The sequence below is a fragment of the Pinus tabuliformis genome, chromosome 5_2, assembly GCF_031772625.1.
Source record: "Pinus tabuliformis cultivar Carrire ecotype Pingquan chromosome 5_2, CPIR1, whole genome shotgun sequence".
NCBI classification, from domain to species: domain Eukaryota; kingdom Viridiplantae; phylum Streptophyta; class Pinopsida; order Pinales; family Pinaceae; genus Pinus; species Pinus tabuliformis.
The window spans coordinates 675977170-675990079 of NC_142306.1; the positions used below are offsets into that span (position 1 = coordinate 675977170).

At 37.9% G+C, this 12910-nt stretch overlaps 1 long non-coding RNA gene across 1 annotated transcript in view; it reads right to left on the reverse strand.

Moving 5' to 3' along the window:
* Nucleotides 1-679: 679 nt before the first annotated feature.
* The window catches only part of LOC149160917 (uncharacterized), a 43972-nt gene continuing 31741 nt past the window's right edge, over nucleotides 680-12910 (reverse strand). Inside the window, exon 2 of the long non-coding RNA XR_016261477.1 lies at nucleotides 680-1136. This is a non-coding gene — a long non-coding RNA (uncharacterized LOC149160917). The remainder of the gene's footprint in view (nucleotides 1137-12910) is intronic.

Genomic DNA, 12910 nt, shown 5'->3' on the forward strand with positions numbered 1-12910 from the left:
AAAACTTTATGAAGTTTGAGCCACTCTCGTGAATAGTGATCTTCAGCCTCTTACTTTAAACAACGTGGTTCTGAAACCCTGTTGAGAAATCAAGAGGCTTATCAATTTTATATTAGATTTTTCTTTCATAGTAATTGCTTGTGAATTAGTTGGCTTCTTATTAATATTTATTCTACTTTGTTTCATCAATCAATTACTATAGCATAAACATGAAGAACACAGAGTATAGGTTCTCAGCTAGGGAAAAACCCCTCTTAGGGGAAAACCCAATCAAAATCTCTTCATATAAATCAGATCAAAGTGAGACATCCAAGACCCATGACCATAGAAGAACTTCCACCTCTAGATGCCAAGTCAAACCTTCCATTATGCTTAACAAATTCATCATCAAAATATCAGCAACAAGAGAAGTACCAAGGCAAAATTTCCACATATTTCAAAATTTCATACCAAAAACACATTCAAGTGTGTCCAAATGAGCTCATATCATCTTCTATTTATACTGTCCAGAGGGGTGAGAACAGACATGTCCATTGGGGCAGGGTCTACTTGTCATGTAGGCCAACTTGGCATCTAGAGAGGTTTTTGACCCAAAATTACATATTAAAAATTATTTTTTTCTTTTCTTTTCAAGAGGTCCAAATAGGACTTTGATTCTTTGACTTAACAAACCCTACAAAGCATGAAGAACATGTTTATTTAATAATAATAATATAAATTATTTTGAGCATGAAACTCATGCTTGACAAATATTTTTCTTTTTCTCTAGGTTTTTTCTTCTTTTTGCTTTTTACTTAAAATACATAGAGGTAAAATTATGAACACTAAAACTAGTTACATCTTTCAACAATATGCTACTGACTTACGACATTCTCTTTGAAACTTTCGGTGCAATTGTTGGTTATTAAACTTCAAGGTCATAGAACTTTAACACACTCAAACCAGGTGACTTAACTCTCTAGCTTTTGTCTTTATCCATTAGGCCCCATGCCAAACTGCAATGAACCCAACAGTTAGAAAGACCATTGATAGAAAAATATTGTGCACATAAAATACTATCATAGCATATTTCTTTTACATGCTCAATTCCATCTATAGCAGAAGGGGCAAGAGGCAAACTTGGATTTGTAAATTCCCTGCAAAAATAAAACATTACGAACAAGGACTTGTTGAAAAGTGAAATAGTATAAAACATTACAAACAAGGACCAGTTGAAAAGTGTGAATAGAACAGCAAGATGTGCCAGTGGTTAAAACATCTACATCATAGTATTATAAAAATCATTCCATTCAAAAAACTATGCATTATAGAATAAGGTTAAAATCATTGATCTGAAAACTAAATTTAGAGGCAAAATGAGAAGTCCCACTACCTTCATGACAATTTGTTTTAAGACGATACAAAGCAATTATGAAGGGTTGCACCAAGAAGTGGCTTTAAAACTTGCACGGTAGTGATTACTTGTCTTCATTCCAAAAATGAAATATTTGAGGGTTATTCATTGGCATACTTTTGTAATTACTCAATATATCATTATCAGTTTATCTTATAATCCAATGTTGAAAATCTAGTTTGGAAGGTGGTCAAGTGCCATGACATGCCGAAAATCACCAGAATTTCTCCCGCAACAATTATTTAATTATTTCCTAAATTTAGATCTCAGCCATAAAATTATTAATTTAATCTTTGACTTTATTGGCCAAATTTTTTTTAACTAAAAAGGTCAATTTGATATTATATCCTGACTGTAGATCTCAAGTGTGGAGATGCAATATCAACCCTCCATCACTTTGGAGATTAGGTCAAGAAATTATACAAGACAGAATAGGTTCTTGGAGAGGCAGATCAATTGGCACAAGAACTAGGCATTCAGCTGGAGCAGAGGGTCGAATTGACAGCAAAGTGAGGAGCGATGAATAGCCTAATTTTGGGAGAAGCGAGAAGGAAAGGAGGTTGAATTACCGAGGTCATATAGGTCAATTCTGTCGGAGGGGGAACTGGGCAAATTTGATAGGACCGAATTAACTAGGTTGTACCAGGAAAAATTGCTGGTTCGATTTGGCGGGGCCATATAAGCCGATTTTAGTTGGACAATGAAGGGAAAATTGTGTTGAGGTAGTATAACAAGTTGTTGTTAGGTCCCTATAATACTAGTGTAACTCCTTATTGTTATTAATACAACCCCCTTATTATATTGTTGTGCCCGTGTAGTCCCCATATTGTTATTGTTGTGCCCCATAGAAGCCCACTATTGTTATTATTGTGCCCTTATATTATTATTGTTATGTCGGCTCTGATTATATTATGACCCCTTAGACTCCTATATATAGAAAGGAGGTCTTGTCATTTGTATCATCCAAGAATTGTTCATTTGTGTAATGTAAAGGAGGTTTCCCCCTCGAAGAGGATTATTTCTAAGGCGTTGATCTATCTTTTCTATCTTTTTGTGAGCTAGTTTCATAACAGTTGCCTAGGTCAAAAAAGTTGCGCAGAGCTAGGCCATACAAGAAAATACCTGAAGTAATTTTTTTGTTGTAAATTGTTGTAGTGTACTTGTTGCAATAAATTTTTTGAAGTTGACTAAGAAGCCCAAATTTGTTGGTTCTCTCCACATTGGGGTTTCCCAGGTAAAACTATGTCAACAATTTTTGTGTCTGGTTTTATGTTTATTTATTTTTTTTGTGCATATTGAGTTAGGAACCCAATGTATTTCTCGTCACAAAATTTAGATCTGAAGAAATTAATTTTATTTATGTTATGGGTATAATTTTATTGGACATTAAATCTGACCTGTATTCAAGAAAACCTATCATGGTATTAGAGCAGTAGTCTCTAAGTACAAAACCAAGGGCATTTGACATAGATACCAGTTCAAGAAATTGCAAACCTTCTGCAAGAAACTATTTAAGAGTTTAGTCTATCTTGGCTACTAGTGTTCACTATGAAGACATATTGGAAGGGTCCTCAAATTATCTTCAATGCAGGGTTCGAATCACAATTGTCCTCAAGGGAAAAAATTTGTGGAGCTTTGTAAACACCACAATTGTTCCACCAATTTCAGATCCAATTACCCCATACCTACATGATGTAAAAGAAGCAAGGGTGCAGAGGATAATTCTGAATGGAGTCAAAGACCACCTTATTCCACATTTGCCCGAAAAAAAGACAACGAAAGAAATGTGTGATGCACTCACCAAGTTGTACTAGAGTGACTATCAAAGTCAAGTGATGGTACCGGGGGAGCAGCAACACAGCACAAGGATGTTCAAAGGTGAGGGCATAGCATCCTTTTGACCAATATCACTCATTTACGGGATGAGACGGAGGTTGTAGGAGAAATAATACCTAAACCAGAACTAGTGTGTATAGCTTTGAATGGCTTTATGAAACAATGGGATGTGTTCATCAAATGCATCATGGGTCAAGAGCACCTTCCCACTTGGGAAAGAATGTGGGACAATTTCATTCGAAAAGAGATCAAAGAAAGGGCTCAACCTGATGACTAGAAGAAATTTGAGGAGGAAGCAGATATTTCCCTAGCTGGTAAGGGCAAGATGAGGGTAAAGAAAGGGCCAAGCTGTGGGTTGACTTCTAAGGTAGAGAAGAAGAAGGAACCTAGCAAGATAAAGTGTTTTGCTTGTCATCAGCCAGGACACTTCGTCGGCCAATGCCCTAACAAGAAAAGGGTCAAGCAAAAGAAGAAGGTTGTTGCTACAGCTGAAGTGGATGAATTTGCAACCATATTTGAAAATGAGTTTTCACTCATTGTTTGTCTCTTGAGTTCAATAGCCAACAACGTGTGGTATACTGACAGTGGGGCTTCCACATGAGAGTGAAGTACTTCACCAGTCTGAAGGAGACAAAAATGGACTTCTACATAGGACTTTGGAGCAATTCCAAGTACAAGGTAGCTAGAGTTGGCACTGTCAAGTTTCAAAGGGAGCCTAGTAAACCCTTGTCGGTGGAAGATGTGTTGCATGTTCCGAGAATGACCAAAAATCATTTTTTTGTTACTATTGTTACATTGTGGCCTTTGAGGATGATAAGATATACATTCAACTTAAAGGTTCCAGGATAGCCAAGGTGATAGAAGTCAGAAAACATAACCTATCCAGACTTTAGTTCGAGTCTGCGTAAGCATTGGTAAGTCGCAGCAAAGAGTTGGGTGAGTTGTGGCGCAAGAGAATGGTTCATTTGCACCATGAAGCATTGAATTGAATGTGCTCAAGGAGACTGTGACAAGACTGCCAAAGTTCTGGGTCGCGCAACATGATGTGTGCAAGGGTTGCGCACTAGGATAGTATGCCAAGACAACCTTTCCGAGTAGTGATACTAGGTCCAAGAGCCTTTTTGACCTAATTCACTAAAATGCGTGTGGGCCCATGTCATAAGTATCCTTAAGTGGATACCATTATTACATGACCTTAATAGATGACTTCTCCAAGAATATTTGGGTATACTTCATGAAGAAGAAGGATGATGTTTTTTGTTGGTTTAAAGAATGTAAAGCCCTTATAGAAAACGAAATTGGGAGAAATATCAAGAGACTCAAGTCCGACAATGGAGGCGAGTCCACCTTAAATATGAACTTTTGTGCGAATGAGGGTATCAAAAAAGCCTTGACAACCCCATACAACACTCCACAAAATACTCATGTTATGGTGGAAGAGCATTATTCCGTCATTAACAATGTCTGGGAGGTTGTTGTTGAGGAAAGTGTAACTAGGCTTGGTTTTCACCACAAGTTGTAATTATGATTTTATCATGAAGAAACAAATGTTTATTGCATTCCTTGCATCATGGGTTTCATGAGCAAGAAGTGTTTTACTTAGGTCAAAGAATTCTTCTTGATGTCTTTAGGATTTATGAATATAATTACAAAATGTTATGTTACACAAGTAAAACCCATACTCCAAGATGTTGTCACTATCTCTCTCAGCTAAACAAACAAAACAGTCTCCATATGGGTATGTCGGCCCAACCCAAGGATCTTATGTCGACCTACGAGTTATCGAATGAGCCACTATAAGTATGTAAGTGATCTCGCTCCAAAAGGACAAGAAGAAAAATTTGATTTCTCTACAAATCTCACAAGTAATGCGAAAGCAATCAAATATGAACCATATCTATCACATGTTTCAGGTTAAAGTAATCTTTGTTTCATCACAGTGATATGAAGAAAATTGTGAAATATGTATATCTTTGTCTTGGGTTAAGGCAACCTCTGTTTCATCACTATGAAGAAGATTTTCATCACAATTTCGGGTATACTCTGTCTCATCATGTGTGCAAATGAACCAGTCATTGTCTTAGGACAGTATCCATACAAGGAGATATATAAGCATGATTCTGTGATAAAGAAGACCGAAGATAGAGCATTCTTGTCAAGCGAGAATCCTGAACCATGGGATATATTGCGAAGGAGGAGAACATGACAATTTTAAGGTTTCAGAGGTTGAGATTCCCCAGTACTACGACAGCTAGAAGGAGAAGGATCTCAGAGGTATGCAGGAAGAATGATTGTGCAGAATCTATGAGATAGTGACAAGTGTCTTGGAAGTAAGCCTGGGTCAAGCAGTTTTGTTAAGGGTATTGGTATTCGTAAATTAGATATCTATAAGAAGAGATTGAAGGGTTTTCCTCTCAAGAGGAGAGGTTTTGCCCTGGCTTGAAGCCTACACCTTGTGTACGTGTATTTTGTTGATTTTCGTGTTTTGATAATTGTTTGATGATTGAAGAACAAGCAAACATAAAGAAGTTAACTAAAGCAAATAAAAGACATCACCAGCAGTTGTCAACGACAATGGAAGAATCATTAAAATAATTTGCCCTAGATTCTTCAACATGGTATCGGAGCTATGGTCAACTCATCATTAACATTTAAGTGGCACTTATTTAGTTTGAAGGCTATCCTCAATCTTGATTTCGTCTACATGGATTGTTGAAGTATTACCTCAATCCAGTAACATATAACAACTCGGTGCACAATTGAGAAATTTTGGAGTTAGTCTCATTATACAAAGGATCTCGAATAAGTAGATCTCGCAATCTTCGAAGGAATTTGTTCATCAATGGATAATATAATAAGGATCTTGGTGCAGGCATACTAGACGTAATCTTTGTTTCGACATATTAAAAAGATGCAGCATATCCATCATAATGAATATCTAAATGCAGGAATTAAATCACAATCATGATAAAAGGATCTCATAACTTACCTTGTCTCAGCAGTCTAAATGCATAACTATAATCACGGGCAGCAAAGAGATATACAAGAATCAATGTTCATGGGCATCAAAGCAAGTTGAAGACCTACATCAAAGACTGATGAATCAGTCTACAACAATAGCGGCCTTTGTCTATATAATCAATAAGTACACAAGTCTCGATTAGAATAAGGATCTCTGCAATACAGTCTTGGTAATTCCATGATGCAACTCGGTGTTAAAATATGATGTATAGTTATGCACAGGAACCATAATTCGATAATCAATGGAAGGTATCCATATCTCAGTGCCACCCACAGTTTGGAGGCATACCTTTATAAATTACATACCACAGAATGTCACAAGGATGTGTCAACGCAGCCACATCATACATCGATATCACTTCAAAAGAAGAACACAATGCCACATCCCGAACGGGCATATAACAGTGCTCCCAAAGTTCTTAATCTCGATATCATATCCCAACATCTTATAAAAGCAGCAGTTCTTGGTGCTAAATAGTGTGAGAAAGTCTCAAAGGAAGTCTTGGAACTCAATTGTACTAGGCAGCTCAAGAAAGAATCTCATTGAAGAAGATCATTCAAGAAAGCATCAAGGTCACGATTTTATCCTCATGTGCCAAGTATCTTTCTTTTTATAAACAAGTTTGATCCAAGAATTTCATCGGTTGGGTCATCGCAATTCCTTGCATAAGAAAGAAGGATAGATATAGTCCCCAGAAGAAAAGTCATTGATGTCTAAGTCTCTAAAGGTTAAACATTGTTTAAGGGCATCAAGTTTCTCATAGGAGTCGTATGAAATCACTCAAAGATCCTTGTGTGAAAAAAGGAGGATTGTTATTTTCATAATCCTCATAGACAAGAAGAAGTCAGTAATTCATGGAAAAGAAATCTTAAGGTCCTCTCATCCATATGTAACAAGAAAGGAGACAGAAAAAGGGATATATGAAAAAGTATATATATATACTCTTTAAAATGTAGTAAAGAAGCTCATATCACCGGAAAGATGGAGGAAGCTGAAGAAAAGGGCCAAGGAAAGAGGGAGCAACAAATCTCCACTACAATTAAAATGGTCTCCCTCACGAAAGGGGTCCTATCATAAGCCCCTAAATCTTGTGTTATAAGATATGACAATGATAATAAGATGCATCATGGCATCATGGAAGTATTAGAAACAAGAGATCGTGACATCACCATGGGAATCATGAAGGACAATATCCATGACAGACAAATATGAAGGATATAACTCTTGGGAACCTCAGTGGACATTGAAGGAAAGGAAGAGGTCATCTAAGACAAGGCTCATCATACATCAAGTCAAAAAGGAAACATCTGCCAGTTGGGGATATATAAGATCCATAAGATTCTCTGATGGAATCTTCACTAGAAGATTCATTGATCCAGGGATGAAGCAAGTGTTTCAATAGAAACTCCAACATGTGAGGTTCATGAATAATGATATGATGACATAAATCAGATCAAGGGATTGAAGATCTCTTCAATCAAGGAAGTTGTTGGATGAAGCCTCGATGATCTAAAATTAAAAATAAGGTATGTATGCTTGTGTTTAATATTATAATGACATATCATATGGTTGCAGGTAACATAGATCATTACTTCTATCTTGAGAAGCATGATCAAGAGAAAAAGGATCTCCTCCTCTGAAAGGATGCAAGAAGACATAAGACACACTAGATGAAATCAACATAATATGTCCTCATATGAAGTATGAGGTGGTTGATCACAACTAAGAAACTTTGATTAAAAGCACCTGGGAATGGAATGTGTAAGGAAGGAAGAGATCGTGAGATATGCAACCCTGATGAAGGCAATCAACATCCAAAAGATCAAGAAGACTTGACTAGAAAATCTCCCAGAAATATATGAAGACTCTGATGGAAAAGATGTAGACCCTTGACAATGGATATCTTTGGGAGATGTGTCAACATGAATGCAAGATGTTGATACCTACAGAAAGATGTCATGATGAAGAGCCACCTAGTAAGGTACGATTTGATTTAATGATATATTTTGATTTCTTAAATAATATAAGGATAAGTTCATGTAGGGATACTTATAAGTACAACTAGCATTCATGTGATGAATGGAAGAAGCGTGATGAGAAAGAAGTAGTCATATGATGAAGGTTCCAAATATGAACAAGGCCACTTTCCATGAAGAAAGGAATGACATGACGAACTATGGAGGAAAGTGATTGATGATTGTTTCCCTACATGAAAGAAGCCCAACTAATTTTCATGACATCCAGGAGGAAAGTTGATCTAGCAGTTGAAGGACCCATGAAGAAGAAGTTGTCGATGTATAGAATAGTCCCTAGCTAAGAGGGAGCTCTGACAAGTCCCTGATCAAGAGGGAGCTCTGACAAGTCCCTGATCAAGAGGGAGCTTTGATTAGATCACCCCCGACTGCAAAGAAGTGATAGTTGTGTTTTTCTATTTCATGTGTCATGCACTAGACCAAGACTAACAGTCGTAAGTCTAGGTGAAGGCCATGGATGGAAATAAAGACACATGATAAACACAACATTCTTGTCTTCAATTGGGAAGAAAGAATGGGAGGATTAGGTAATCATCTGGCATCCGATACTCTTTGAGTATGTGTAGGGCATTTACAACAAGAGTAGGCAAGAGGACTGATATTCTTTGAGGGCGGGAACCCAAGATAAGAATAGTCCTAGAAAGTCATACTCAGTGAACACCCGGGTGGGTATGTACCTTGAGAGACAATCACTAAGGTGTCTATAAGTCATTGGTCTCGCCAACATTGTGCTATGATCTATTAAGAGATAGAGTTGTTAGTCAAGGCCTTGCTATGTGACAATGTTGGTTATAGTGATGTTGTACAGATGGATTACTAGTCCGACTCTTCTTGATATATCTCTTCTATATTGAGAATAACCATGTACCATGTATGAAAACCTCCCTAGTTAAGAGGGAGTGTCGAAGAAAGTGTAACTACATTTGGTTTTCACCACAAGTTGTAATTATGATTTTATAATGAAGAAACAAATGTTTATTGTATTCCTTGCATCATGGGTTTCATGAGCAAGAAGTGTTTTACTTAGGTCAAAGACTTCTTCTTGATGTCTTTAGGATTTATGAATATAATTACAAAATGTTATGTTACACAAGTAAAACCCATACTCCAAGACGTTGTCACTATCTCTCTTAGCTAAACGAACAAAACAGTCTCCATATGGATATGTCGGCCCAACCCAAGGATCTTATGTCGGCCTACAAGTTATCGCATGAGCCACTATAAGTATGTAAGTGATCTCGCTCCAAAAGGACAAGAAGAAAAATTCGATATCTCTATGAATCTCACAAGTAATGCGAAAGCAATCGAATATGAACCATATCTATCACATGTTTCGGGTTAAAGTAATCTCTATTTCATCACAGTGATATGAAGAAAATTACGAAATATATCTCTGTGCCTTGGGTTAAGGCGGCCTCTATTTCATCACTACGAAGAATATTTTCATCACAGTTCCCGGTATCCTATGTCTCATTATGTGTGCAAATGAACCAGTCACTCTCTTAGGACAGTATCCATACAAGGAGATATATAAAGCATGATTTTGTGATAAAGAAGACCGAAGATAGAGCATTCTTGTCAAGCGAGAATCCTGAACTATGGGATATATTGCGAAGGAGGAGAACAAGATAATCTTAAGGTTTCAGAGGTCGAGATTCTCCAGTACTACGACAGCTAGAAGGAGAAGGATCTCAGAGGTATGCAAGAAGAATGACTGTGCAGAATCTATGAGATAGTGACAAGTGTCTTGGAAGTAAGCCTGGGTCAAGCAGTTTTGTTAAGGGTCTTGGTATTCGTCAATTAGATATCTATAAGAAGAGATTGAAGGGTTTTCCTCTCAAGAGGAGAGGTTTTTCCTTGGCTTGAAGCCTACATCTTGTGTACGTGTATTTTGTTGATTTTCTTGTTTTGATAACTGTTTGATGATTGAAGAACAAGCAAACATAAAGAAGTTAACTAAAGAAAATAAAAGACATCACCAGCAGTTGTCAACGACAATGGAAGAATCATTAAAATAATTTGCCCTAGATTCTTCAACAGTTGTACCATGGCCAAAGGGAAAATGTGTGGTTGACTCTAGATGGAACTACAAGATTAAGCATGTTACAAATGGTAGTGTTGAAAAGTTCAAGGCCAGATTTGTGGCTAAGGGGTTTTCACATAAAGAAGGGATTGACTACGATGAGACCTGCGCCCCAATAGCAAGATACTCATCCATCAGGGCAATGATTTCTCTTATAGCATAGATGGGTTGGAGGATTCACCAAATGGATGTGAAGATAGCCTTGCTCAATGGTGTGGTTGAGGAAGAGATTTACATTGAACGGCCAAAGGGGTTTGAAGTGCATGGAAGCGATTCCCATGTGTGCATATTGAAGAGAGCGTTGTATGGACTCAAGTAGGCTACCATGGCATTATATGGCAGGATTGGCAGCAACTTGCAAGGCATGGGCTTCACCAAGATTGAGGTAGACCCAAACTTGTATTACATTCAGGTCAAGGGTGAGCCTCTCATTTTGGTGATGTATGTCAATGACTTATTTCTCATAGTTTGCAAAAATTTCATAGCAGAATACAAGAGGGACCTAGCAACAAAGTTCGACATGAAGGATTTGAATTTGATGCACTATTTTCTAGGCTTGGAGATGTGGCAGAAAGATGGAGACATCTTCCTCGAACAAGGGAAGTACACAATTGAAATTCAGAAACGATTTATAATTTTAGGTAGAGGAGGAATGACCTGTTGTAGAGTTTTATGAACCCAATGTTTCGGACTACCAAGTGAGTCCATCATCAAGGGAGAATGCGTCAATAGATATATAATGTTCGATTGCAAACCCATGTTTACATCACTAGTGACCAACTAGTGGTTGAAGGGAAAGTACCCCTAGAGTCCTTTGGGCTGAGACTCTACCAGACTGAAAATTGCTTATACAAAGAAACACACACACACAGCCATCTTTTTTACTTTTAAGCAAATTCTAATGTTTAGGGTACATACCTAAGGTCCTACGTCCGAGAAGACCGTTAGGGTGCAAACCCTTCTTGGAGTTCCCTTCTTCTTTCTCTGACCTGCAAGACAAACAAATCAAAGAACACAACAGTACATGTATAGAAGTTTATGTATAAATCATCTTCATGCTATAAAGTTAGTTATAAATAATCTTTAAGTAACTACTTTCATAAGAATTCAACACAAGAATCTCATAAGCATAAAGAAAGATTATTCGGGAACAAAGACGTGTTTCTTTATATATAAAGGCAAATAAAGTACATATATCGGAAAGATATCACCTGAACACCTTCAGCAGGCTCCAAGCAAGCTTCCTCCCGGATTCGTTCCAGCCTCCAGCCTTCAACAAGAGCTCCTTCCAAGTCTTACTCAATGATGATGTCAAGGATGAATGATCACCAATACACATGGAAACAAGGGTTTCCTATGCAAAATGGGGGAAGTGCAGGATGCACCAAGGACTTCAGACCTGGTCTAAGGGAAAAATCTCAGCATAATAATCTTGCTCTCCTTTCTCTCTCCTTGGCCTTCCCTTTGATGTCTTTTTATACCCTCTCCAAAGTAGTTTTTTAGTTAGGAGTTGGTTGGGAACAGTTGGGCCACGGGCACTAACAGGTGATCCAGCAGGTAAACCCGCGATCACCGCCCGAAAAAGAGGAAATTATATTTTTTTAAGTGTTTTAATAGATACACGCGGGTTGGGTATGACAGACCCGCGTGTACACGCGTTTAACACAGGGCAAAGTCGCGTACAGGGAATAAAACACTGTTTTTTAAATTTTTGGACCAGGTCTGGAAGGAGGGGTTGCCCTAGGCCATAAGTGCAGCATCACAAACCATAAGAGTGAGATTTGGAGCTATAACAGATGCCCCCTAATGTATGAGGTCAGAAGGGGAACATGATGGCCGAAATACATTAAGTAAGTACAAGGAAAGGAACTCTGTCGAAAAACCGAGGAGGACTTCACCGGAATTCAGCCTGCCAAGCCACCGAAAGGAGATCAGAAAGAAACACTGTCTGAGGCGGGCATACCCATGCTCAGGAAAAGTAAAGCATGTCCGCATATCAAGTACAAGCGGATCCACTAAGTATACAAGTATAAATGACTGTAAAAATACATAATGGATCATCTGATCATAATGAGTAAGTACATGTCTGAATATCACATATAAAACTGTCAATGATGCTGAAAGATGCAACGGATCACTGAAATCAAAGACTGATCCCATAAGGTACCAACTGAACATGATGGAATAGGATGGTACTACACTGCAAACTCAGGTGCCAGCATATAGAATGTCGCCATGACTGACTGCAACATATAAGGTGGAATGGTATCAACTAGCAGTAACAGGAGCAACTGTCAAGTGAACCAATGAATGCTGATACAACCTGAGGTCTTCACCGACCGCCGTGGTACATTTCTACACCATGGGAATAAATGATCTGAAGTCGACCATGTGAGAAATCGTTTGATTACCGGTCATTGATGTATACCGTTAACAAACGCGAGACTACTCACCGATAATGATAATGAGTGTCAAGGTACCCAATACAATCTAACAAGTGTGAATAGATGAGCTGAAGTCGAACACCTGTAAGAATCTATCAA